A 24,628-nucleotide genomic window follows, 5' to 3' on the forward strand; every position below is an offset into this window, starting at 1 on the left:
TATGAATATAAAGAGTGGCAGCTGGACAAAAGAGGGGAAATAACACAGATCACATACAAGTCTAAAAATATGCATCAGGCTATGCAACTGTTGCTCACAAAAATTTGATCAGTCAGCTTTTACAGTATATCTACTTTCTCTTTTCTCTACTGTAACTCTGTAATGCACGGATTTATGTATGAAATCATTTCTAGGGAGCATCTCATAAATCCCAGTGCAAACTAAAAATTTTAAAATAGATCCCAAAAGGGCCAACTAGATGAAAAATATAGAAAACATGAGGCAGAAGTTAAGTTGAGGAACAGACTGAAAAGGGTGCATTTTTATATATTATATATGACAACATATAATTAAACATTTTGGACTGACTAACCGCTGTGGCCCCAGTCAGTGATGCTCAAGAAAGAACAGGCGTATAAATGTATAATACACTCACACTGGTTTTGAAACTTGCAACCTCGAATTTCAGAAGGGCAACAACTTCTGAGAGAGGTAACTAAGCTGGATACATAAGCATATAAAAACCACAGACATCACACCTCAGCTTTTGTTCATGCAATTTGTTTGTGAAAGAAAGAGTTTACATTGACTCGAGATCCGAGAAAATCTACCTTTAAACAAGTACACTATGGAAATGTGAGGAATTTTTATGTAAATAATCATAACAGAAGAAAAGTATCTCCAGCACCAAATATTTAGAAATAATGAATCAGGCTCCCCAAACTTCATGGGATTGGATTAAAAATCATGAGGTTTTTGTTTTGTTTTACAAAACTACTAAGTTTTGGATTCTTTTTATTTGTCTTCCGCTTCCTGAGCCATCTTTTGGTCACTCTAGTCACATTTTCAAACTTTTCTCTGCAGCCATTAGAGCTAAAACTTTCATTACCAAAAAACCAAACCCACCACCACCAAATTGAGATTCTTATATAATTTCTGACTCCAGCAGCTGGGGCTGAAAGAAAAACATCAACCCTCATGCAAGTTGGCAACATCCATTCATCTATGCAATGCATGGAGTACAGCATCATTCTTCCTACAAAGGGATTATACATTCTAGAAAAGGAAAGTGGGATTCAGAAGTAGTGATCCACTTGAAATAGGCATAACCCCATCCTTCATATGCTCCAGGTGTTTTAATGGACCTTCTGAAGCACAGAAAAATTATAAAACACTTTGTCACCTCTGGGTGCACATTTTTCACAAAGTGATCACTCTATAGCTGACCTCTCAGTCCTCATCCCCAAAGGAAACCCCAAAAATGCACAACACTTTCAAAAGACAAGCCTGGGAACTTAAATTGGTTACTCTGCTAGACACACAAATCATGGACTGAACAGGAACATTGCATTTATGCATCCGATGAAGTGAGCTGTAGCTCACGAAAGCTTATGCTCTAATAAATTTGTTAGTCTCTAAGGTGCCACAAGTACTCCTTTTCTTACTGCATTTATGGTTTATTACAACAATCTGTAACCCACCAACCCCCTCTTTTTGTCCTCTGACTGCAGAGGTGTTAACGAGCCATTCTATCTTGAATGGTCCCTTACAATATATGATAACTTCTTATGCTAAACACTGTTCCACCTTGCATTTTTCTGTGATGCTGGGAGTTCCTTTCCCAGACCTGAAAAAGAGCTATGTGTGGCTCAAAACCTTGTTTCCCTCACCAGCATTGGTCAAATAAAAGATATTACCTCCCTCACCTTGTCCCACTGTCATTTAACAACACTTATTGACACCAGAGGATCCCAAGGATGTGAAACAAGCATCCGCATAGCTGTATAGAGCAGGGCCTCATAAGCAATGACCATTGTGGCCAGTTATAAAATGTGGGTGCACTCTCTTTTTTGCTCCTGTCCCATCTCCCCCCAAACCTGCAGAGAGGCCAGAGCACAGGCTCCCCCAAATCAGGACAATGTGGAGCAGAGCTAGGGGCCCGTATTTATACACAGAATCCCAGCGCCCTGCCCATGGTCCTTACAGAGATGATACGTCTTGGGCAGAGTGATCTACAGCAGGGCTGGGAAGGGAAGTGCAAGGGACTGCAGACAGCTTGGAACTCAGGCACCTGTGAGCCTTCTGGCAGCCCGTTCACATGGCACCAAAACTTGGCTCTGGGAACCAGACTTTCTGCTGCCTAAAGTGTGGGGAAGTCTGTCTCTCCTCTGTCACCATGGGATGGCTCTCCTCACCAAGCACCATACAAACCAAGTCCTCCCTTGGGCAGGGCACAGTAACATGGCAAATATTCCCCTCTGTTCCAGATCTTACACCATGCCCATCACTGTGATATCTGATCTGGGCACCTCTTCGCCATCTGCAGGACTTCTCCCAAGACTTTGAACACAAAAACTCCCCCTAGCGGAGGTGCAAGTAGCAGTATCCCCCCAGCCCATTTCTCCCACACCAAACTGTCACCACTCACTGCCTTCTTCTTTTATACCAGCACCTGGTCCCGATGGGCTGTACAGCTCTACTGCCTGTGCATCACACCCTGTAACCCTACCCTGCCTGTTCGCCGCATAGAGACTACAGGGAGCAGAGAGCTAAGCTGGGACTTTACAGGGGCACGCAAGGCTCAAGTGCCCAGGGCCATGGGAGATCAGCTGGCTAACACAGCCCACCTCACCCCATGCTTGCAGGCTGCTGTGTTATTCTTCCCAGGCCTGGATTTTAACGAGAAGCAGAGTAAACACAACAACTTTCCTGTTCTCCTCCAAGGGTTCCTGTTGGACAGTGCGAGCAGCAGCATGGCCAGCTTTGGCTGGAGCCTCCAGGAGGATGGAAAGTCCCTGCTTTGGGATGAGGGGGGCAGCTGGGGCAGTTTCAGAGAATTTGCGCAGTGACGATGACTCTCGGTTTCCATTTGAAAACACAGGCTCAGATCCTGGCATCTGCAGCAGCACCATCCCCAACGGGGTCAGACTGTAACTGTCCTGCCCTGCCACGATACCTGCACAGCACCTCCCCTCGCCCAGGTGATTCCTGCCAGCGTAAGCAGCCTGTGCAGGACATGGGGCTGAGACCAGAGCAGGGACACGCTGCCTAAAAGGAGCAGATCATGCCTCTGATACCGGAGTTCACTTGGAAATCCTCTCCAGGGATCCACTCCTAAAGCATCTTTTACAAGTTCAGGTTTGTGAGGAGTCGGGGCATTTTCACCCCGGCCTAACCCAGCTGGCTGCCTCTTTTCCAGCACGTGCAGAAAGGCACATGCCGGCCAGGATGTGGCCCACAGCACGTGACCATATGTTGCCTTCGTTTCCCCCCAGTAGCGCCCCATGCAGGCAGAGCCAGCGATGAGCTGTAGGAACTCCCTGGCTGACTCCGACTGAAAAGCAGCCCACAAAGTACCAGCCAGTGTAGCCCCGCTCAGAACCACACCCCAAAGGGGATTCTAGAAACTGGAGCGTTTCCATTTCTTTAAACACAGTGCTGATTTCTCTAATTACACAGCGAGGGCTTGCTGTAGTACACGTGGAGTGGGGTTGGTATTCGTTTAGTCACAGCCTTTAGGAACCATGCAGAGACTGTGCTATGCCTTTATGGTGCGCACAGGAAACTGGTACAGCAGTTTCTAAGGCGTGGGGCCTTTGTGCTAAGGCCAAGCCACTGTTTTTTCTGGGAGTCGTTTTTTAAAAGCACTTCTTTACTGCAGTGAGTCTGCTCAGAGTATCAGCGATGCCTGCCGCAGCTAGCAGGACTTGGGGTTGCAGCCACTGTAGGCCTGATGATCTCTCCTGACCCCTCAACTCCAACAGCTTTGCACCGCTCCAGTGATTCAGAGCAGTCAAAACTGTACAGCTTGCCAGGCATTCGCCTTGCCCGAGGGGGGTCTGTGGATGGCAGAGCCCCCCAGGTTTAAGAGCCACAGTATGTCACCTTGAACCTCACACTGCTTGTGACCACAGGTTGCCTGCACATACTCGGACTTGCAACAGAATCCTTGTGCCACTGCACATGGGGAAGTGATATTTCCTGGTTTGAGTTGAGCTACATTTTAGCTCATAAGTACGGCCATACTGAGTCCATCTATCCCAGCATCCTGTCTTCCGACAGTGGCCAGTGCCCAGTGCCCCAGAGGGAATGAACAGAACAGGGAATCATCAAGTGATCCATCCCCTGTCGCCCATTCCCAGTTTCTGGCAAACAGAGCCTCGGGACACCATTCCTGCCCATCCTGGCTAATAGCCATTGGTGGACCCCTCCTCCATGAACTTATCTAGTTCTTTTTTGAACCCTGTTATAGTCTTGGCCTTCACAACATCCTCTGGCAAGGAGTTCCACAGGTTGACTGTGCGTTGTGTGAAAAAATACTTCCTTTGGTTTCTTTTAAACTGGCTGCCTATTAATTTCATTTGGTGACCCCTAGTTCTTATGTTTGAGAAGGAGTAAATAACACTTCCTTATTTACTTTCTCGCCACCAGTCATGATTTTATAGACCTCGATCAGATCCCCCCATTAGCTGTCTCTTTTCCAAGCTGAACAGTCCCAGTTTTGATAATCTCTCCTCATACAGATTCAAGTTTAAAAATACTGCTCCCCGAGCGGGGCGGAGGTGGCCAGACACTAGCTGAGATCAATCCCAAGCAGCCATTTGAGAAGGAGCAGAGCCATAATTTGAGACCAAGGCTTGTGCACAGAAAGTTGTAACAACACTTAAATGTTGAAGCTGCATGATTTTTTTAGGAAGGAGGGAGAGGTAGATACGGTGGAGGGTAGGGATAGGATTCAGAGGGCCCTAGACAAATTAGAGGATTGGGCCAAAAGAAATCTGATGAGGTTCAACAAGGACAAGTGCAGAGTCCTGCACTTAGGACGGAAGAATCCCATGCACCACTACAGACTAGGGACCGAATGGCTCGGCAGCAGTTCTGCAGAAAAGGACCTGGGGTTACAGTCGATGAGAAGCTGGATATGAGTCAACAGTGTGCCCTTGTTGCCAAGAAGGCCAATGGCATTTTGAGATGTATAAATAGGGGCATTGCCAGCAGATCGAGGGACGTGATCGTTCCCCTCTATTTGACATTGGTGAGGCCTCATCTGGAGTACTGTGTCCCCTTTTGGGCCCCACACTACAAGAAGGATGTGGAAAAATTGGAAGGAGTCTAGCGGAGGGCAACAAAAATGATTACGGGGCTGGAGCACATGACTTATGAGGAGAGGCTGAGGGAACTGGGATTGTTTAGTCTGCGGAAGAGAAGAATGAGGGGGGATTTAATAGCTGCTTTCAACTACCTGAAAGGGGGGGTTCCAAAGAGGATGGAGCTCGGCTGTTCTCAGTGGTAGCAGATGACAGAACGAGGAGTAATGGTCTCAAGTTGCAGTGGGGGAAGTTTTGGTTGGATATTAGGAAAAACTTTTTCACTAGGAGGATGGTGAAGCACTGGAATGGGTTACCTAAGGAAGGTAGATTCCACCACCTCCTTTAGAGGTTTTTTAAGGTCAGGCTTGACAAAGCCGTGGCTGGAATGATGTAGTTGGGGATTGGTCCTGCTTTGAACAGGGGGTTGGACTAGATGACCTCCTGAGTCCCTTCCAACCCTGATAGTCTATGAAGGCTGTATGTCAGGAATCGCTCGGTTGAATGACCTCAAATTTGATCACCAACACTATCCTGGATTCCCAGGAGCCAGAGCCGTTTTCAAGAAAATCTGTTTAAATGTGTGGATATTAGAACACTTAGAAAAATCAATTAAACTGTAAGCTCGTCTCAACGGTAGAGACTGGCACAACTGCTACCCCACTAAAATGTGGGGATCTCGGCTTTCAGTTAAAAAAGAAAGTTTCTTGCCCTCACGTTTGCAGATGATATGACTAGAATGTGACCTAAAGACTCAAGAACCACTCAAATGGAGAATTTTTTTTAAAAATCCCATGCATGTTTTGGGAGCCTGACCCATGATTTCTGCATGTTTGGGGTTGGTAATACTTAATCTACAATACAGGAGATAACTCTTGCTCTCCTTTGGGCCATCTCAGACCAGCCATTCACAATATTTCTTTTCAGGGACATCTTCTAAAGATCTAAAAACGTTCACCACCCCCTTTCTGTCTGCACAGATGCTGCTGGGAGCATCACACTCGAAGGGTAGTGAGAAAGAGTCTTAGGGTGTGTTTACACTGCAACTAGACTCCCATGGCTGGCCCGTGCCAGCTGACTCATGCTAAGAGGCTGTTTAATCGCAGTGCAGATGTTCGAGCCCAGGCTAGAACATCTACACTGAAATTAGACAGCCCCTTAGCCTAAGTCCTGCGAGCCTGAGTCAGCTGGCACAGGCCAGAGGTGGGTTTTTAACTGTAGTGTAGACAGACCCTGAGAGGCTGACACAGCCCCCAGTATGCTGCCCTCATGGTATAAAGGTCAGAGAGTCACTTTCTCCTTCCCAGGCACAGAAGCAGCACAGAGCTGGCACAGACAGCCCTGGAACAAGAGGAAGCCTTGGTCATTCACCACCAAGCCTCTCTCTCTTGTTAATTTCAGAAACAGCTCTCTACACAGAAGCAGCAAATCTATCAGTACAGCAGGAGGGGGTGGCACTAAGGGCCAGTCCTAGGACTTGCCTCAAGACCCGCTTCTGCCAGGATGCCTTCAAAAAAACCAGCTTGCCAATGGGGGTGAGGCTGAGGAGCAGATCCGATTCAGTCAGGCCTTGTCTACTCTGGGGATCCACTCTGGTTACAGACATTGATGGCAGCCGCTATGTAACTGCCCAGCACAACCTTGAACATAATCACTGTATTTACTCTAGTTCCAAGCAAGGCTAAGCTCCTCCCCTGCAAATAACCTCTTTGCCCATCTACACTAGGAGCCAGACTCTCTGTTGCCTTGCACCTGTGTGGCTGTTTACACCAGAAGTGGGGCTAACCCCAGGCATTCAAAAGTCACAACATCCTGAGACCGGCTTAAAGTCATGAGATTTAAAAATAACAAGTGTGGGGTTCTTTTCATTTCCCTTCTGGTTTGGGGGCTCTCCTCCACAACCAGGAAGACTGGAACCTCACTTTTTTTTCGAATGACTGCAGAGATTCTCACCCAATCACTTGACTCCAGGAGCTGGAACTTTAAGAAAAAAACAAATAATGAGAGACTCAAGATAAAATGGGGAGAACCAGCAACACTGCGAGCAAGGCAAAGTGAGTTAAAACGCCACCATGCTCAACACCCACTTTGCACAAGTGAAAATGACCACACAAGAGGAATGGAGAACCAGGCCTAGGTTAAGCTCAAATCAGCATCACTACGCTGGTGGCTGGCACCCAGCACTGGAATCATGGAAAATCCCTGGCACAGACAAGGTCTCTGTTTTAAATGTGTATCTGAGAGAATGTGGTACCTCTAGCTGTCCAACGGCTCAGCAATGTAGCCACGTGATCTTATTCCTGTTACCCTCACCCTCTTCATCGCATTCACTTGTTCTCCCACACCTATCTGTGTGTGCGTGCTGCTCCCAACACAATGCACCGCTGGTCCCAAGCGGGGTCACTGAACGTTGCTGCAGCACACATAATACTGACCATTAGACACCAATTGCTACGGCATCTTCCGCTCTTGGACCCAATGTCTGGCTCCCACTAAGTCAACAGTACATATCCCAGGGTAGAATCTGGCCCTAAACTAAACCAAACATGGCTTTCCTGCTTGTATACGTCAAAGACAGAGAGGCAGATCCTGAGCTGGTGAAGATCAGTGCATCTCCGCTGACTTGAGTGGAGTTGCAGCTATTTCAAGCTAAGAGGAATGTAAACAAAACACTGTTTTGATTTTCTCCTCCGGAAATAGTGGGGCCAGGATTAGAAATTGGCAGATGACTGTGTTTCCACTGGGCACATGGATCTCTGTCAGGGCTGATTTTTCAATCTGGTTTTGTACACAGAAGCATACTGTGTCAGGGAAATCATCATCAATACTCCTGCTTCTACTTTGCACTTAGGAAAGCTCTTCCATCTCAGGATCCCAGAGAGCTTTACAGACATTGATGATGCCTCATCATTTATTGATGTGGTTTGGAATTTACATTTAGCATTCAGCTCCAAAGCACCTGGGCTCCAGACATCATCAAACAATCAATGACACATCAACCCTCTGCTTGTTAACAGAAAACCCCCATTTCTCTGTCAAGGAGCTGTTCAGAAGCTTGGCCAAACAAAGGGCCCGGAAGCTCTCCAAACTAGCTGAACCCCCCTGGGAGGTAGGTGACATGATAGAAATCTCCCTGGCAGATGTGCAAACTGAAGCATCGTGTGGTTAAGTAACTTCCCAAGGTTATACGCAAGACTGCAGCGGAAGCCAGGAAACACACACACGGGCTGCCTTAACGACATGCTTAACATCCATGAAACTGCAGCACAAAAGTAAGATCTCACAGAAGTGAGAGCAATTTACCCAGGTCCAGGAAGCTGCTCATGCCAGCTGCTGCTTGGCCTGCCCAGCCTGGTCTGCGGGCTAAATTAATCCAGGTGCAGACCAAATACTAGTTGCAACAATGTTCCTTTCTTTTCTGTTCTTACTGCAGGCACGTGCGAACAACCCTTCAGGGGCTGGATTGTGAGAAGCATTCACGAAGTTCCAGTCCAAACAAACACCACCAAAAACATTCAAGCTGCCAAATGAAGCACTCAGAGTCAGAAAATGACCACATGTAGGGTGTCCGTTCACCCTTCACGCAAATGCATTGCAATGCACCACAGGATGGGCAGTAAACGAGGCAGGGCTGTGTAGGGAACTAGTCTGGAGAGGAGTACCCATGCCTCAATTACCCACTATTGTTAATAGGAGCTGGGTCGGGCTCTATGATGGGGTGTTTCCCCCACTCCAGCACTGATGGAGTTAAAGTGCCTCAGAAAGGGTCATGGACCTTATTGACCCACGTGGGGCAGAGTCAGGCCTGACCAATAAGTACTAACTGAAGATGGGCAGGAGCAGGTGGACTTGAATAAAGCCTGGAAGTGGAGGGCAGAAAGAGGCTGCAGGGAGTGAGCCTGCTTTCACCTCTGGGCACAAACAGGTGGGTAGGAGGAAGCCCAAGGAAAGAGCAGCAAGTGTAGAGACTGGGCAGACTTGGTGGCTGCTGACAGGGCCCCGGGACTGGAACCCGGAGCAGTGGGCAGGCCTGGGCTCCCCTACCAGCCGCTGTGAAAGCAGCACAGAGCGGGAATGACTGAAGACTGCCTGAGACAGCACACGGGTAGACCATCCGGTGGGACTTGGCTCCCCCAGAAGGGGAAATCTACAGAGACCCGGCTGGAGGGCTGAGTCCCGGAGAGAGAGCACCCCAAGTCCTGGAGAGCGAGAGGGCTGTGGGGCCAGTGAGCAACAGAAGGGGGCGCTAGTCTGGATTAGTGCTCATCCCCAGACCCAGCCACGAGGAGGTGCCACACCGGTGAGTGAATCCTGTTACAGGCCCACAACGTAAGGGACAATCCGCCCTTGTCCCCTGAACATAGACGTGTGGGAAATGCAGAGAAGCACAAATAACTGCAGTTTGTGGACCTGAGAGCCTGGCTCTATGTTTGGTTCCCCTCACCGCCTTGTTCTGGTCTCCATCTGGTCTCTCAGACCCGTCCGCAGCTCTTCCCTCTCCCCTGTAAAATGCAGCCCCTCTCTCCTCTCCTCTTCGGGCTCTCTCATCTTCCTCTTCCTCTGTCTAACCCCGTATTCTCTCCTGTGGCACCCTGTCCCTTCCCTCTGCTGAGCACTGCCCTTGCTTTCCTCTTCCCACTGTCTCTCGCACGCCTCCCCATCTCTTTCCCTCTCCTGCCACTGATCTCTCTTCCCCCACTGAACTCTACCCACCCTTCCCATTAAGCTTCCTTGTCCCCCTCCCTTTACCAGGATTCACTCGTCCTTTTAACTCCACCTCCCCAAGCGCAGCTGCTGCCGAGACTGTGGGTTCAGATCCCCCATTATTATCCCCTTCCATGCCCACTGAGTTCCTGGCAGCCTTGCCACTGAAGTGGTTTGCTAGCCTTCCTCATGTGTCATTTCTCTTTAGAGGCCATGTTTAAAACACACCTAGAGCTTTAAAGGAGCCCATTGCTGCAGAGCAAACTGTGGCAGTGGCAAGGAAAGAGATTGGTCACGCTTTGACACCCCTGTGCGTCTCCAAAATGCCATTCTCTTCACACACCACAGGAAGGTCCATTTGTCACCCAGATGCTGCATTTCTTCTGTGACACCTGGAAGTGTACATTTCAATTAAAAACAAATGGCAAAGCTCACCAGAAGCAAAAAATCCAAACAAAACAGCAGCCCAGAACTGGAGCATGAATGGCAAATATCCCCAATACCACAAGGAAATGGTTGACCGCCCTGCTGTGTATTGTCAGCAATGCGGATCCGGCCAGGCATATGTCCCCGTCCGGTTTCAATGTCCTCCTCATGGCAGGGATGAAGAAAAGGTTTTGGAAGCAGGATGCCAGGGCTTGATGCTTGTGTTACAGTAAGTGCTAATGGCGATGCTCCTGCTGCCAGCTTATTCCAGGTCCAGACAATTCCCATTTACAAAATCTCTGCGTATCAGGAATGCATAAAGGCTACGTTCTTCCCAGTGGAATCACAGCTGGACCCAGCAGCAAATTACGGCTCCATGGAGCCAATTGAGATGCACGGACCAGAGCATAGGGGAGCGGAGCCAAGGCCACACTTATGCCCTCCTCCTCCCTGCCCATCTCCCCCTGCACACCCAGCCCCTAGGTCCAGGGACCTGCCCTGGAGTGGACAGAGAGTTCTCGTGTAGACGTACAGCCCAGTCACAATCTAGCCCTGAACCTGTCTGGGTCAAATCCTCTCTGATCCCTACAAATCATGCACAACTGGCACGAGTTCGACACTGTGAGCCACCACTCCAGCTTTTCTGCTCAACTCTGCAATGATCTCATCCTTACAAGGCCTTCCGCCACGTCAGTCTGTCTGTGAGCTCTCTGGGCACTGACTGCCCTCTGCTCTGTGTCTCGACAGCACTTAGCATGATCTTTGATTGGGAGCCTAGGCACGACCATCTTACTCTCGAGAGCAGCGCCCCGGAGACAATACAAGAGATGGACAAACAGGGTTTGGCCTTTTGTGTCTCTGTTTTTTCAGCCAGAAAGAGGGGATAATACTACTTCCCTCCTCCTGGGTGCTGTGAAGACGGATGCTGTCTTGTGTGGTACTGCAAAAAAGGAAAGTCCTGTTACAATATAGGGGAATTTACAGTTTTATTCTGTATTTGCTTCTGATAATGCTCTGTTACCGTCACTACATTTTACCTAAAAAGAAAAGGAGTACTTGTGGCACCTTAGAGACTAACAAATTTATTTGAGCATAAGCTTTCATGAGCTACAGCTCACTTCATTCACGAAAGCTTATGCTCAAATAAATTTGTTAGTCTCTAAGGTGCCACAAGTACTCCTTTTCTTTTTGAAAATACAGACTAGCACGGCTGCTACTCTGAAACCTACATTTTACCTGCTATTTTTAAATACAAATCATAATTTTTAAAATCTAGATTCTCATTAACTTCCCTGGACAGCTCACCCGGCAGAGCCAGCTCACCTCTGCGTGCAGCAATGAAGACCTTTTCCCAGTTACTTCGGCCCAGTCGTGCTGCCACTGATTTTAAGGGAGTTTTCTCATTCACATCAATGGCAAGAAATCAGGTGCTTAAATCTCCAGTGGAATTTGTTTTAAATGGGCTGGAAAATGGTTAGCTACTTTGGTTCCTGAAGACACATAATTTAGAAGATTTAATGTTACTAAAGTTACTATTAGATCAAGCCATGTTTTGTCAGGAGCCAGGAGGCGTGTGGCTAGCTTGGTCTAAACCCCTTTTGCAATCCCCTGACAAAGTGACAGAGCTCAGGCCAAAAGGAGAGAGCCTTTTTGGAAACTAATAAAGTTAGTTCCACACAGACAGGCCTAAGCCCATGGCTGATCTAAGAAAACCCTGTCTGCAGCTGGAGAGCAAACGGCCTTACACTGGGCTGGTTCTGCTGCTATTTAATCTCCATCTCTCTCCTAAACAACACAAGTAGCTGTGCATGTCGTAGCATTTCCTGAGGGTGAACAAAGAGCCAGATCCTCCTGACCGGCAATGGGTGCAGGCAAAAGGAGCAGTAAATTGTTCCGACTTAGCAGCAGCTTGCAGGGGTAAATGATTACTGAGATAGGAGGGAGTGGAGAATTGGACCCAAACCGGCCACTGGTAAGTCACTTCCATTTTAAACCATCCCTCCTCGGACACCTCATCGTTCAGCTGATCACAACCTTCTCCAAGAAATTCAGCCCTTCTGAATACACCAGCTGAGCGCTGCTCCCCTAACCCGAGCTGGGCCCCTCCAATTCCCTGGAAAACCAACGGGAGCCTTTGCTCCCCACCCCCGAGTGCTCAAGCCACTGGGCTCAGATGACCTGAGCACTGAAAATCGCAGGGGGGTCCCCGCAGCTGTTTGCTCCTGCCCGAGGAGGTTTACTCTCACTTGGACTTTGCTTTTGTTCCCTGTGTTCGGGAGCAGAGCACCACAGTTCATGGGTCGCTGGCTCAGCGTGGGCTGCCTGGGGCTGGTTCCATGGAGGCTGCGGGAGAGGTGCCAGAAGCAGCTGGAGCCCTGCTATGTTGGGAGCACTAAGCTCTGTGCAACAGCTGCCCTGGAAAAGAGAGAATATTTTCCCTCTGATGTTGCTCCCCCGAGAAGCCTCCAGAGCTCTGGTATTGAATCATCGCTAGATCAGCGAGAAACTAATAGGACCAGAGACAAAGCTATTCCGCGTGGCATCAGGAGAGGAGTTAATACGGGTGAGAAAGGGGCAGGCAAGAACAGACTAGAGACCATTAGAGAAACAGCAGGAGTCAGGGGAGTGCTGTGCAGACCAGACTGAGCTATGAGCAAGGACCCTGGAACCAGGAAGAGCGAGTGCCGATTGGTATTTTTAAAGGTAATGAGAGAATGAAGCCAGACCGGACACAGAAGGAGGCAACTGCAGGGAAACAGAGAACTCCCAGCATTTCTGAAAAGGCAACAGGAAAGCGTGTGAGTTTGCTCCTGTGCTCTGGAGAGAATGGGAACAAGGAGACGGATTAACCAAGGGATTTGAAAACGACTTGCACTTGAAAGCTGGTCGCTGTCCAAATGATTTCTCAGACTGGGATTGCACTTCCCAACCACAGAGATTTGAAAAGATTCTCACCATTTTGCCAAGATATTTGCCAATAATAATAAATAATATAATAATAATAATAAGGAAGAGATAATTTTACAACCCTATTAGATATGATAAAGCAGGGTGTTAGGCTTTAAAGGAAACACTGAAAAAGCCACCATGACTTATATTAGAACTGAGCACGCGGGGTCTGAACACCCTCAATCTTTGGGGGGATTCTACCAATGGCCCCACGTTCTACAATGAGTTGGACCAACACTCCAGATCCAAATGCTTCCCTAGCTATTGGGTGCTTCCAATCCAGAATGGAATTTGGCAGCCTGAGCCCTTTGCTCATCAGTGCACGAAACAGTCACCAGTGTTAGCCAGAACTAAGGAGAAGTTTTCCTTTTACTAACAGTAATAGTCTTTAGACCCCGTCAGTAGCCATTCACCGGTGTGCACCCCACTGCCTGGATGGGTGTTCTATAGCCTTCAGCCATTCAAAACCTGGGCCGCAGCAATGTTGAAGGCTCATTCTGGGTGGCAAAACATGATGGGATATGTATGTGCATGGGTGGGAAGGGCCCATGCCCTCCGCCCTCCTGTCCCTAGGTGCAAGAGAACCGCTGCCGACCAGAATCCTTCTCTCAGAAGCTGTGATGAGACACTGAGGTCAGGTTCAGTGCTCTGCTTGTTCCATGAACACAGCCAGGGCTAAGCTGCCTAACATGCCTGCCTAGGAAATAGGAGATGCTGGTGCCTTTAGGTGTCCCTGTGGCACAATCGGGCCGCACACTCAGCTATTAACTGAAAGGCTGGTGGTTCAAGCCCACCTGGGGACGTTGCTCAGGCTGTATGCCTTGGCCACTTCTCTCGCCCAGGTGTCTCTGTGGTGCAATCAGTTAGAGTGTTCAGCTGTTAACCAAAAGTCAGCAGTGGGCACTGCCTGGGGTTCTCTGCTTGATGTCCCCCTTCCAGATCCCTGATTTTGAACCTGTAAGCCTCATCCCTGTTTTCTCATTAGTTGTCTCCCGAAGTTGCTTGAGCCTCAGGTTTGGTAGCTTCTCCCCTTTGGCTAGGGGAGGGGGCTTCAGAGGTGGGTGGGTCTGCGCCCTCCCACTTCCTGGAACTCAATAGGTGAATGCAGCCAGCAGAGAGAAGGAAGGCCCACATACAGCTGTCATATCCAGCCCTCTGGGCTTGCTGGGGCGGGCTCTCTTCTCAGCCGGGATAGTCAGGTTCTCAGCTCCCTGGGCTGAGAGGTTTCCTGTCCCGAGGGCAAGTTGAAAAGCATGCTAGAAAGGGATAAGATTTAGCGCCTTTGGAGAACTGGCTCTAGCTTCCAAAAACACCAGCAAGGGCCCATTCACCGGGTCTTGCACCTTCACGGCCACCCACCAGCCTACTGCCTGCCTAAGCGGCCGGGGGGTGGAACTTCTTGCAGTAGCAGAGAGGGGTCTCGATCCCACACACAGGGCAGAGCTGTGAGGTGGCACAGCCCCAGAAGGGAGCAGGGGGCCAGGGAAGGTGGTGGTGGCAGCCAGGGGTTTCGCCAATTGGCGGATTTGGGGGTGGTGTTTTGCTGTTTCTAGGTGGGACCCAAGCTGAACGGCACTAGGGGGATGTGATGTTAGCAGCGCTAGCTCATACCTCTGCTGTGTGCACATATCCCTTCTGCCCCCACGGTGCTCAGACTGGACGGGGAGGCCAGCGCAAAACTGCCCATCTGTGTTGTGTAAATCGCCTGAGAGCATACTCCACTACCCTAACTCACCGTGGCCCTTAGCCAGGAAAGCGTGTGATTAACTTTCAGCATGTGCTTCAGTGCTTTCCCGAATCCGGATCTCTGAGTGGCCTTACCCTGCGAAGTCAGTGGGACCACCCCTGGAGCAAGGTGTTACTCGGAGTGAGTAAAGTGGCAAAATCTGGCCCCCCATTATTTTGATGTGTAGGGGGTGGGTGAAATCCTCGCCATGCTGACATGGCTGGCAAAACTCCCATTGATTTCAATGGGCCCAGGATTTCACCTTTTGTCTGTAATGCACCCCTTTGCTGTCAGTATTAGACCTAGGTAGTGACTGCTCAGACAGTAAATCCATCAGGGCAGGCTCCACGTTCGCTTGTCTGTCTGCACCAGCCTAGCACCCCGCCAGCACCGTCTACGTTCAGAGTGGGGTTAGTTTATTACAAGAAGGGTTTATGCAGTTGGAAGGTTGTTTTTTTTTTTGCAGAGAGGCTCTCTCGTGTACTGTATAATGAGCGTAAATCCTGCAGCCAACCACACAGATTAAACTGAAAGAGACGCACAAAGAAAAAATAAAATGTTTTTGCCTCTTGGCTTTCTGCCACTTCTCCAAGAGCCAGACAACAGGGAGCACATCTCAGGCATCTACAGAACAGCTGAGAGAGTAGATGCAGGATTTAATATGGCAAAAACCCACGCAGCCTTCTGCCAGCAGAGAAGTTCATAAATGCGCATGCGGGGAGACACGCGTGTGCACGTAGGCGTGTGCATGACCACCCGGCATGCTCAGGTAAAGCACTGCACCATAGTCTGATGAGGAGGCTGGCTGAGGTTTCTGAACGGGTTGGTGCAGCTGCTGGTTCTCAGCTAAGATGCTGTATTACAACCATGACTTATTTATTTTATAAATCCTTAAGGTAACATACTGACTGTATCTTCAATTCATTCCATGACAGAACGACGTGAAGAACAATAGGAGTAATGCTGTCAGAGTTAAAGTGGCCACCAGACGACTATTTTTGGCAACATCATCTGGGAAACAGTTTGTCTATATTTGCCCATATTCCTACTTTCCTGATCTAAACACTTCATATACTTTACTTCTCCCTCACCACATGGGACAGCAGCTCTGGAAGACATTAAACATGCTTCAGGAACAGCCATCTACTCCCCAATCCCTGCAGTGATGGAATAGCAGCGCTCTGCTCCTTCAGAATACATTAGTGTTCACAAGGGGAATGAGATGCATGAACTTGGTGGTATGGTGCTGAAATCCTGATTGTCTCAGTTTCACAAAGAGAAACCGATTACCTGGGGGTAGCTGATTTGCTTTCCTAAGACAGAGCTCTGTAACTTTGCTGCCTATGCCATCAGGAACAGCATTTTGGATCTTATTCCGATTGAGGACTTTTACTTTATTAAACTAAGTGCGAGGCTCTTTGCAATGGCCAGCAATATTCCCATGGTGAAGCCAAGACTCGTGATCCAAGTGAGGGGTGAGATGCACACTGAAGTCACTGAAACGGTCAGCAAGAACCTGTCGGCAGCCCATGCTTGGCAAGCCTGATCCAAGTCTTCCTATGCCGCTCCATAACTCCTACAGCAGAAGTACCCAATTCTCCCCTACTGCTGTCGGCCGGTTTTCTTGTGTGCTCTTCTTCACAACCCCAAGCAGGGCTGGGCCATAAGTGTCTCTCCTTCCCTGTTGGCTGGGAAACTCTCCCATTCTGCGTAAGTTACATCCTGAGCACAGAGGGGAAGAGAGACCCTAGACACTATCATACTAGCACTTATGATGTGTAGGTCAGATAAGCTCAGCCAAAACAATCCTGGTCCACATGAGATCCTGGCTCTCTCTTTTCACTGTGTTCAGGCTCGGATTCCACAATTCCTCCCCTAGCCTCACTGCACAGTGCTCTCGCTTTACATCCTGGGTGTGAAGCTGCAGTTCAGAAGGCAACATGTTACTGTCTGGGGGCCTAGGATTTATTTCACAACCAAACATTTGATTAAGAGGGGTTTGAACTACTGAGCACTTAAGCAGCACACTCTGCCATTGCATGCCATTTATACCACAGCCTGACCACTAAATAAGTACAGCAAAAGCATTAAAATAGTGACATTGTTTATAAGTCATCCTGCCAAGACTCCAGCCATGCATTTACAGCCTGACAAACCAGGGAATGTTAAAGGCTGTAGCTGATATAATCTCACCCTACAGCTGTGTGAAAAACCTCAAGCCTGTAAAAAGAATGAGGGCTCCCCTATGTCTCCACTGGCCAAGGTAGTCAGGGCTCTTTGGGTTTTGTTCGTAAGGATTCTAGCTTGACTCTGGGGGGTTTCCCCCAGACTCTCTCTCTCACTCCTCCCCTGATGGCTGTTTTCCTCTCCTGGGTGGTGTGAGAGAGACAGAGAAGCCAGATTTATGGAAGGGGAGATGCAGCTTCCACATGCTGGCTGAGGGCTGGAGGAGGTGAAATGGTGTGGACTGAGCGTTCTGTTCCGTCCTATCCTAGCCACCAAGATTATGAATGTCCCAGGCTGTATCGTACAGCCCTTTCACCTCTAGAGATGGGGATTACAACCCATTTCACAGCACGAGTAGAAATAACTTTGGTGGCCTTATCGTGGTGTCTAGTCAAAAGGGCAAAATCCCCCACCTGCCTTGCCCAATCCAGAAATGCTACCAGAGCCCAGCACTGGAGAAGCAGGAATCTTGAACTTGAGACCGTATCCCGCTAGAGTGGAGCTGGGGGAGAAAGCTGGAATTACACCGGATGGTGGCTAGGACAGTACTCAGCTCCTCCCTTTCACAGGCCCAGGGTGGAGTCCCAACCCCACTGAAGGCAATGACACAACGCCCACTGACTTCATTAAGGCAGGATCTCACCCCGGTTCAACCACAAAACAAAAGGAACTACACGCATTCAAACTCTCCCCCTACTAGCTAGGCTTTACTGGAAACAATACTGCCTTAAATTCCAACAATGCAAGAACATTACGGGTGCTGTTTAACCAACACACTACTTAACATGAAACGCACACAGAGAGATTAGCCTACACAGGGATATATTTCTCAGCAGTCCCTGTCGAGCTGGAATTATGTCATCTTTTGAGCAGTGTTATTCCACAATAAAACCAGACCATTTTCCTGCTGCTAAAAGCTCTGTACGTAAGAATGGCCATACTGAGCCGTTATTGGGTCAGACCAGTGATCCATCTAGCCCAGTATCCTGTCTTCCGCCAGTGGCCGGTGCCAGGTGCTCTGTAACCCTCAGTAAGATGTTTGCATTTAAACCTATTTGCAGAAGCTATGTGACAAAGAAACATTCACCAAGTGCTGGAGGCGAATTAGACTGACTCTCCCTGGTGTACCCACACAGTTAGCTCCTCCAGGGGGATAAATTTAACTCTAAGGCACAGTGTATTTTCTATTCTGGGGCCTGATCAATGTTCACTGGAAAGACTCCCGTCAGCTTCTGTGGACAATGGGCCAAGTCCCTGTGTATGACTGTCCTTTATGGGATCATAAGGTGGTTAAGTGCTAAGACTGATCTGAAGATGCTCAGATGTTGCTTAGACCAGCATGGGAGGGCAATGATTCTGAGACTGGGTTACTCAAGGGCTCACAAACAGAAATTCTCCAAGGGCGCATCTCCCCGCAGCTGGTGGAAGAGCCATCCCTTCAGCTGTTCTGTGCTGTGTGGAGTACTGAACTCAGCTGAGAGCTCTGACTGGCTAATCCTCACTTCCTGCATTATAACTGCACAGCACTGGGTGGTTGATGGCACAGGTAACGAGATGTGGATCTTTGCACTCCGCAGTCACTAGTCTGAATCTGGTCTGGTTAGAAGCATCCAAAAAGGTTTATGTGACAGTGAGGTCTCAGGCCAGTTCCTATGGGCAAGCGTCAGTGTCACAAGCTCCCCCACCTCCCTGGCACTCGGGCTGACGGCCTCAGACAGGCCTAGGATTATACAGCCATTGAGGTGCCCAACCAGCCCTGGGTTTGCCAAGCTAGGCGTGGTCAGAGGGCTGTGTGGGGAAGCAGGCACTGCCCCGGCCCATGCTGTACCTACGCTGTGCTCCAAGATAGCAGCTCTCAGGACTGGCACCTTTTACAGGACCAGCGAGCTGTCCGAGTCCCCCAGGCTCGCTGTGCGTCTCTTGTTACAATGAACCATGGCTGGTGCCTGAGCCCAAAATGCAGTTCCCGCCACTCGGAACCTGTGATGACAACCTCCTCAGAAAGCTGTTCACATGGTGAGTGCTGGAGGAGGCCAGGTAAGTGCGTTCACACCATTCCCAAAAGGCACAGCATGGGCCAAACAGCTTCACATTGTGCTTTGCTTTTACACGAGGCTGTGTCACCAGCACGCACGGAGACGTTATGGCTCCCGCCCATCTCCTCACCCCCAAGGCCCTTCAAGCTTTCCCCTCTCCATTCCTCCTGGCCAGTTTCTGCTCCTGCTTTTCCTCCTCCTCCTGATCGCTATGGGCAGCATGAGCGGTATCCCCTCCCAAGCTAGGTGAGATCTGGAGGAGAGTGGAACAGTCTCTTCCCTAGCGTAACTGCTCCCAGCCAGAAGCAGAGTGCCAAGTCCTAGGGGGAAGGTGGCTTCAGCTTATGGGACTGTCCCAAATTCAGCCTGGGACTCTGGTTTTGACAGCTGACCTAGTGTTAGAGCTACAGGAGACCCAACTTCCAGCCTTGGCTTTGTTTATTCCTAGCTGCTCGGCTGTCAGGAGCTGGGCTCTCTGCAGAGACAGCAGGTTCAAGCCCTGTGGAATCGAACTGTCTGTTCCCCTCACACTTGGCTGTGAACACTCAAACCCACATTAATGGGCTCTGGGGCACACGTGTGTGAAAGACACAGAGACAGAGAGGTGAGCCGGGGGAGAGAGCGTACGTGAGTGCGAGCCAAACAAAGAACATGCCAGATGGGTGCTGAACATCATTACTGGCTCAGTGACTTGGGTTTTTTCTCATCTCATCTCTCATCCATTGTCTGTTTTGCTTGTAAGTCCCCGAGTGCAGGGACTGTGTCCTTACTAGGCAGTCGGGTACCTACCAGACTATCGATAGAGAGAGAATCACAATTTTAATGAGAAAAGTTCCATCAGCTTTCATAAAACATTTGTACATCTGAATTGTTCCTGAAAAACAGTGAGCAAAATGAATGGGAGCCTGCTAAGAAATCCAGATTAAACCTGATGCTGGAATCGCTGGATGAAATTCTCTGGCTCGCATTCAGCAGGAAGCGAGGCTAGATTATTATAATGCTTCCTTCTGGCCTTAAAATCTCTGAGTCTGTGAAGATATTGTTAAATTAAGAGATCTGAATCTTGGCTGCTTTGTTTTTAAAAGCTTTGTCTAAAATTCTTCATTTATTCCACAGATGTTGTCTGTCAGGTTAGGATTCGTAGAAATAATCTGTACTGAGAAGTGTCTGCACAAACTGTACTTGTATTGTTGTATGTAGGAGACTAGCACTCTGTCAAGTTTAAGGTCAAACCTAATTGTCTCCTAATGTAATTCAAACAGGAATAGGGCAGCAGATCAAATTAAGCCGGAGAGGCTTTGATCTGATCCTAATGTCAAATGCTGGATCACCCACAGCCCTGCTGTTAATGTTTAGTCCAAAGCCTACACACTCAGTATGGGACAGAATTCACGACATGCTTCCTGTCAGTAGCCGGCCCTGGCTGGGGAAGCTAATGATCCATCCAGCGGACCAAATTTGGTGATGGATCCTGGTGACATGCCACCTGAGACACACTAAAAAGAGAACACAATAGAGATATCCAGAGTATGGGGCTGGCAGGGACAGCCTGCTCCCCTGGTCTAGAGAACAGGCTGTCTAATATAAACACAAAATTCTTCTGATTATTCTCTAAAACTTAAAAGGGGCAAGCGGCGCCTCTGGACATTTGATCTTCTGTGACTACGGAGACCTCTGGGACTCCCCGCTTATCCCGGGGCATCTTCTCTGCTGCTAGCCCTCTCCCTCTGTCTGTACACTGCTGCGTGTTGTCTCGATCCTAGGCTGTGAGCTGTCTGGGGCAGGGACCACCTCTGTGTAATGTTTGCTTGGTGCCAGTACAAGGAGCCCTACTCTCTTTTGGGGGCTGCTTGGAGCTCCCACAATAGAAATAACAATCCTAACCGTGAGGAGAATAGGTCACAAAGGTGCCGATTCCTGTGACCCTCACGCAGACTAACCGCCATTGGACAGTTAGCTGGGGCTGCTCCACAGAGGCCAGCAGAGCAGAGACGCGAGGATGTAAGTCAATCTCTGACTATTACGGCTCCTGGAGAGGACTGGGGTCTAGTGGGTTACAGTGGGGAGAGCAGGGGGTTGGGAGTCAGGAAGCCTGGGTTCTATCCCACTTCTGGGAGGGGCCTGGGGTCTAGTGGTTTAGAGCGGGTGGGAGTCAGGACTCGCAGGGTCTGTCCCGAGCTTGGGGAAGGGAGAGGGGGGTCTAATGGGGTCAGAGCTGGGGTGAGAGGCTAGAAGCCAGAACTCCTGGGTTCTATCCCTAGCTCAGGGGGTGTAATGTGTTTGAGCTGGTGGAAGCACTGGGAGACGGGATTCCTGGGGTCTACTGTGGCTCTGGAAGTACAAACACACACAATCCACTAGAAAGTACTGGAGGATCAATAGACAACACCCCTAACCAGCTCCCTCACAACAGCCTCTATCCCAAGGGATAAACAAACTCAACTCACACCTGGCCCTGAAACAATTACCCAGGAGTCACCGTGGACAGCAGGACACAAACAGCCCTGCCAGAGCCATGTGCCAAACAGGGCAGGCTCTCTAACACCCCAACAGACCCAGTGCCACAGGCAGTGGGGCAGGAGGAGGTGGTCCCTCGTTGATGTCTGGGTGTACTGAGATAATGTCCAGGGCCCTGTCATAACCATTCAGCTAAGGGTAGCCTAGAATTTCTCCTTACCCGTAAGGGGTTAAGAAGCTCAAATAACCTGGTTGGCACCCGACCAAAAGCACCAATGGGGAAAGAAGATCCTTTCAAATATTGGCAGGGGGAAGGCTTTTTTGTGTGTGTGTTCTCTTGGGAAGCAGAGAAGCATCAGGTCAGAAAACTCCTTCTCCTATAAACCATCCTAAAAGTCTCTCATATTACAAACATTGTAAGGAAAAGCCGGGCAAGGCGTGTTATATTATCTTTTGTTTTGCTTGTGAATTTTTCCTTTGCTGGAGGGAGGTTTATTCCTGTTTTTTGCAACTTTGAAACTAAGCCTAGAGGAAGTTTTGCTGTGTTTTTGAATCTTTTGTTACCATGGAAAGTTATTTCCCTTCCTGATTGTACAGAGGTGATTTTTACCTTTTCTTAAAAAATAAAATCCTTCTTTTAAGAACCTGACTGATTTCTCTATTGTCCTAAGACCCAGTGCTTTGGGTCTGTAATCACTTGTAACCAATGGTTAGGATATTATTCTCAAGCCTCCCCAGGAAAGGGGGTGTAAGGGCTTGGGGGGATATTTCGGGGGAATAGGAACTCCAAGTGGTCCTTTCCCCGATTCTTTGTTAAATCACTTGGTGGTATCATTCAAGGGCAAAGATTTGTGCCTTGGGGGAGTTTAACTTAAGCTGGTAGAAATAAACTTAGGGGGTCTTCACGAGGGTCCCCCCATCTGTAACCTAGAGTTCAGAGTGGGGAGGGAACCCGACAGGCCCCCATCAGGAAGTGGGGGCCCACTTGCACAAGGCTCTGCCCCACTGAGCTCCCAGTCAGAGTGTGGCCGACACCATGGGGCACAGGGATGGTAACTGCAGTGAGACACAGGTGCAGCAATGGGTGGAATGGGATGGGGGGTGAGGGGGATATGGGAGTAAGTGCATGGTGGATGGATAACACCCGGCTGTTTTTTTAAAAGATCTGCTCTGGATCAAACAGAAATGATCTCAGGGCACTCCTTTGGCCAACTTATGCCAGAGGCCAGACTAGAAGATCACAGCAGTCCCTTCTGGCCTTAGAAGCTATAAATCTAATGTGGGGGCGGATTATCCCACCTCTGCCTAACGAGAGGTTCCTCTAAAGCATCTAGCCTTTATCAGAAATGAGACACTGGGCTCGCTGGCCTGGACCACTGGTCTCATCCAGCCTGGCAACTCCTGTGTGGGGATCAGGGCGGGAAGAGCAGGGATGCTGCAATGAGGACTGAGGGTCATCAACTGAGCTGAACTTGCCCCCCCCCCCCCCCCCCCCGCTGGCCACTGCAGAGCTATTAGCCCACGTGCTAAGTGCCAGAAAAATCTCCCCAGCCCAAGGATGGTGGCAAGGAACACGGGTCATTCCACGCCAGGGTCTGGCTCGATCCCGGGCTCCCTCGGGAGAGTCACCCTGCAGGACCGTGTCCCCCCGCTCACCCGGCCCCGGAGACTGCTGCCGCTTGGCCAGCCGGTGGCCCAGGGCTGGGCTCTGCCCAGGACTTCCACTGCAGCCCCATTGCCAGGCTCCGCCGCTGGGAACCGGCCCCTCGCCCCCGCAGTCCTGGCAGGGCGGCCCCTACTCCCCCAGGCCACTGGGCACCAGCGGTGCTGGCACAGGCGCCCAAGGCACCGGCTGGGGGCACCGCGAACCATGGACCCGCGGGTGGAGCCGGCTCTGGCCGGCCCAGGGAACTTCTGCTGAGCGAGCCCAGGGCACGCCCGGCGCCGGGGCCGGGGGGCAACCGCCTGGGGCCCCGCTTAGCGGATCGGGGCGGGAAGGCGCCCGCTGCAGGAAGCGCTCAGCGGGGCGCGGGCCCTTCCCCTCCCGTCACACCCGCGGGGAGCGGCCCAGGGTGCCGGGGAGGGGCTCCCCCAACAGCCCCCCGCTGCCCAGGGCATCCGCGGGAGGGGCTGGGGCAGTGCCCGGGGCGCCCCCGGTCCCCCCAGGGCGCCCCCCGGCCCCCCAGGGCGCCCCCAGGCCCCGCTCGGCCAGGCAGGGCGGCCCCTCCCCGTGCGCCCCGGGCGCGCCCCGCGCTCACCAGCAGCAGCGAGCCTGCGCACCGCCTCCGAGACGCTCTGCCGCGCCCGGCCGCCGTGCCCGGCTTGGCGGGCCGCTTGGTGAATTGTCCTCACTTCGGCCTGGTACCGGGCTCGGCGGCCGCTCGCAGGGCCCCTCCTGCCGCCGCCGGCCCCGCCCCGGCACGGGCGGGGGCGGGCCACGAGGGGGAGCGCCCCCTGCCCCCGCCTGGCTGGGCAGGGGAGCGGGGCGCGGCCCCCGCCTCGCACCCCGGGGAGGCAGGGCTAGGGCAGGGGGCGGCTGGAGTTGGCGGACGGGGGGGGGGGCCGTGCCCCCCCCCCGCCGCGCCTTGTTCCTGCGCCTGCCCAATCTTCAACCCCCCCCCTCCCCCCCACGTGCGGGTCTCTGCCCCAGTGTTTCCAAGGCCGCACAGGGGCTGCGTTTCCCAGCCAGTGCATCCCCAGCTCGCTCCGTCCTCCCCGGCGGGGGCGAGCCCGGCGGAGCAGGGGGCTCGTGCTCCCGGAGGGGGGGCCGGCCGGCCAGCTGGGGGCCAGGGCTGCTCCGGGAAGAAGGGGCCCCGGGGGAAGGTGGCAGCTGGCTCAGCCGGGGGCCCTGCCAGAGCGAGCAGGGACCGGTCCCCTAACAGCGCCCCGCCTCGGGGACACTCCGCAGGGAAGAGCAAAGAGGGCTGCGCCATGCTGCCCAGAGCTGTGCTGTCGTGTGAGCCCAGGGTACAGGGGTTGGTACCCGTCAGCCCTGTGCTTGGCCCAGACCCGCTCCG

At 50.9% G+C, this 24,628-nt stretch overlaps 1 protein-coding gene across 8 annotated transcripts in view; it reads right to left on the reverse strand.

Moving 5' to 3' along the window:
* DOCK11 (dedicator of cytokinesis 11) overlaps window positions 1-24,019 on the reverse strand; it is a 131,609-nt gene extending 107,590 nt beyond the window's left edge. For 7 of the 8 annotated variants that reach the window (XM_043491539.1, XM_043491541.1, XM_043491538.1 and 4 more), the window contains exon 1: window positions 23,870-24,018. The gene's annotated coding sequence lies outside the window, so the exon portion shown is untranslated. Of the gene's footprint in view, window positions 1-23,869 lie in introns of all 8 variants that reach the window. The other variant, XM_043491543.1, reaches the window with a different exon arrangement.
* Window positions 24,020-24,628: the final 609 nt, after the last annotated feature.

The sequence above is a fragment of the Dermochelys coriacea genome, chromosome 9 (assembly GCF_009764565.3).
Source record: "Dermochelys coriacea isolate rDerCor1 chromosome 9, rDerCor1.pri.v4, whole genome shotgun sequence".
NCBI lineage: Eukaryota > Metazoa > Chordata > Testudines > Dermochelyidae > Dermochelys > Dermochelys coriacea.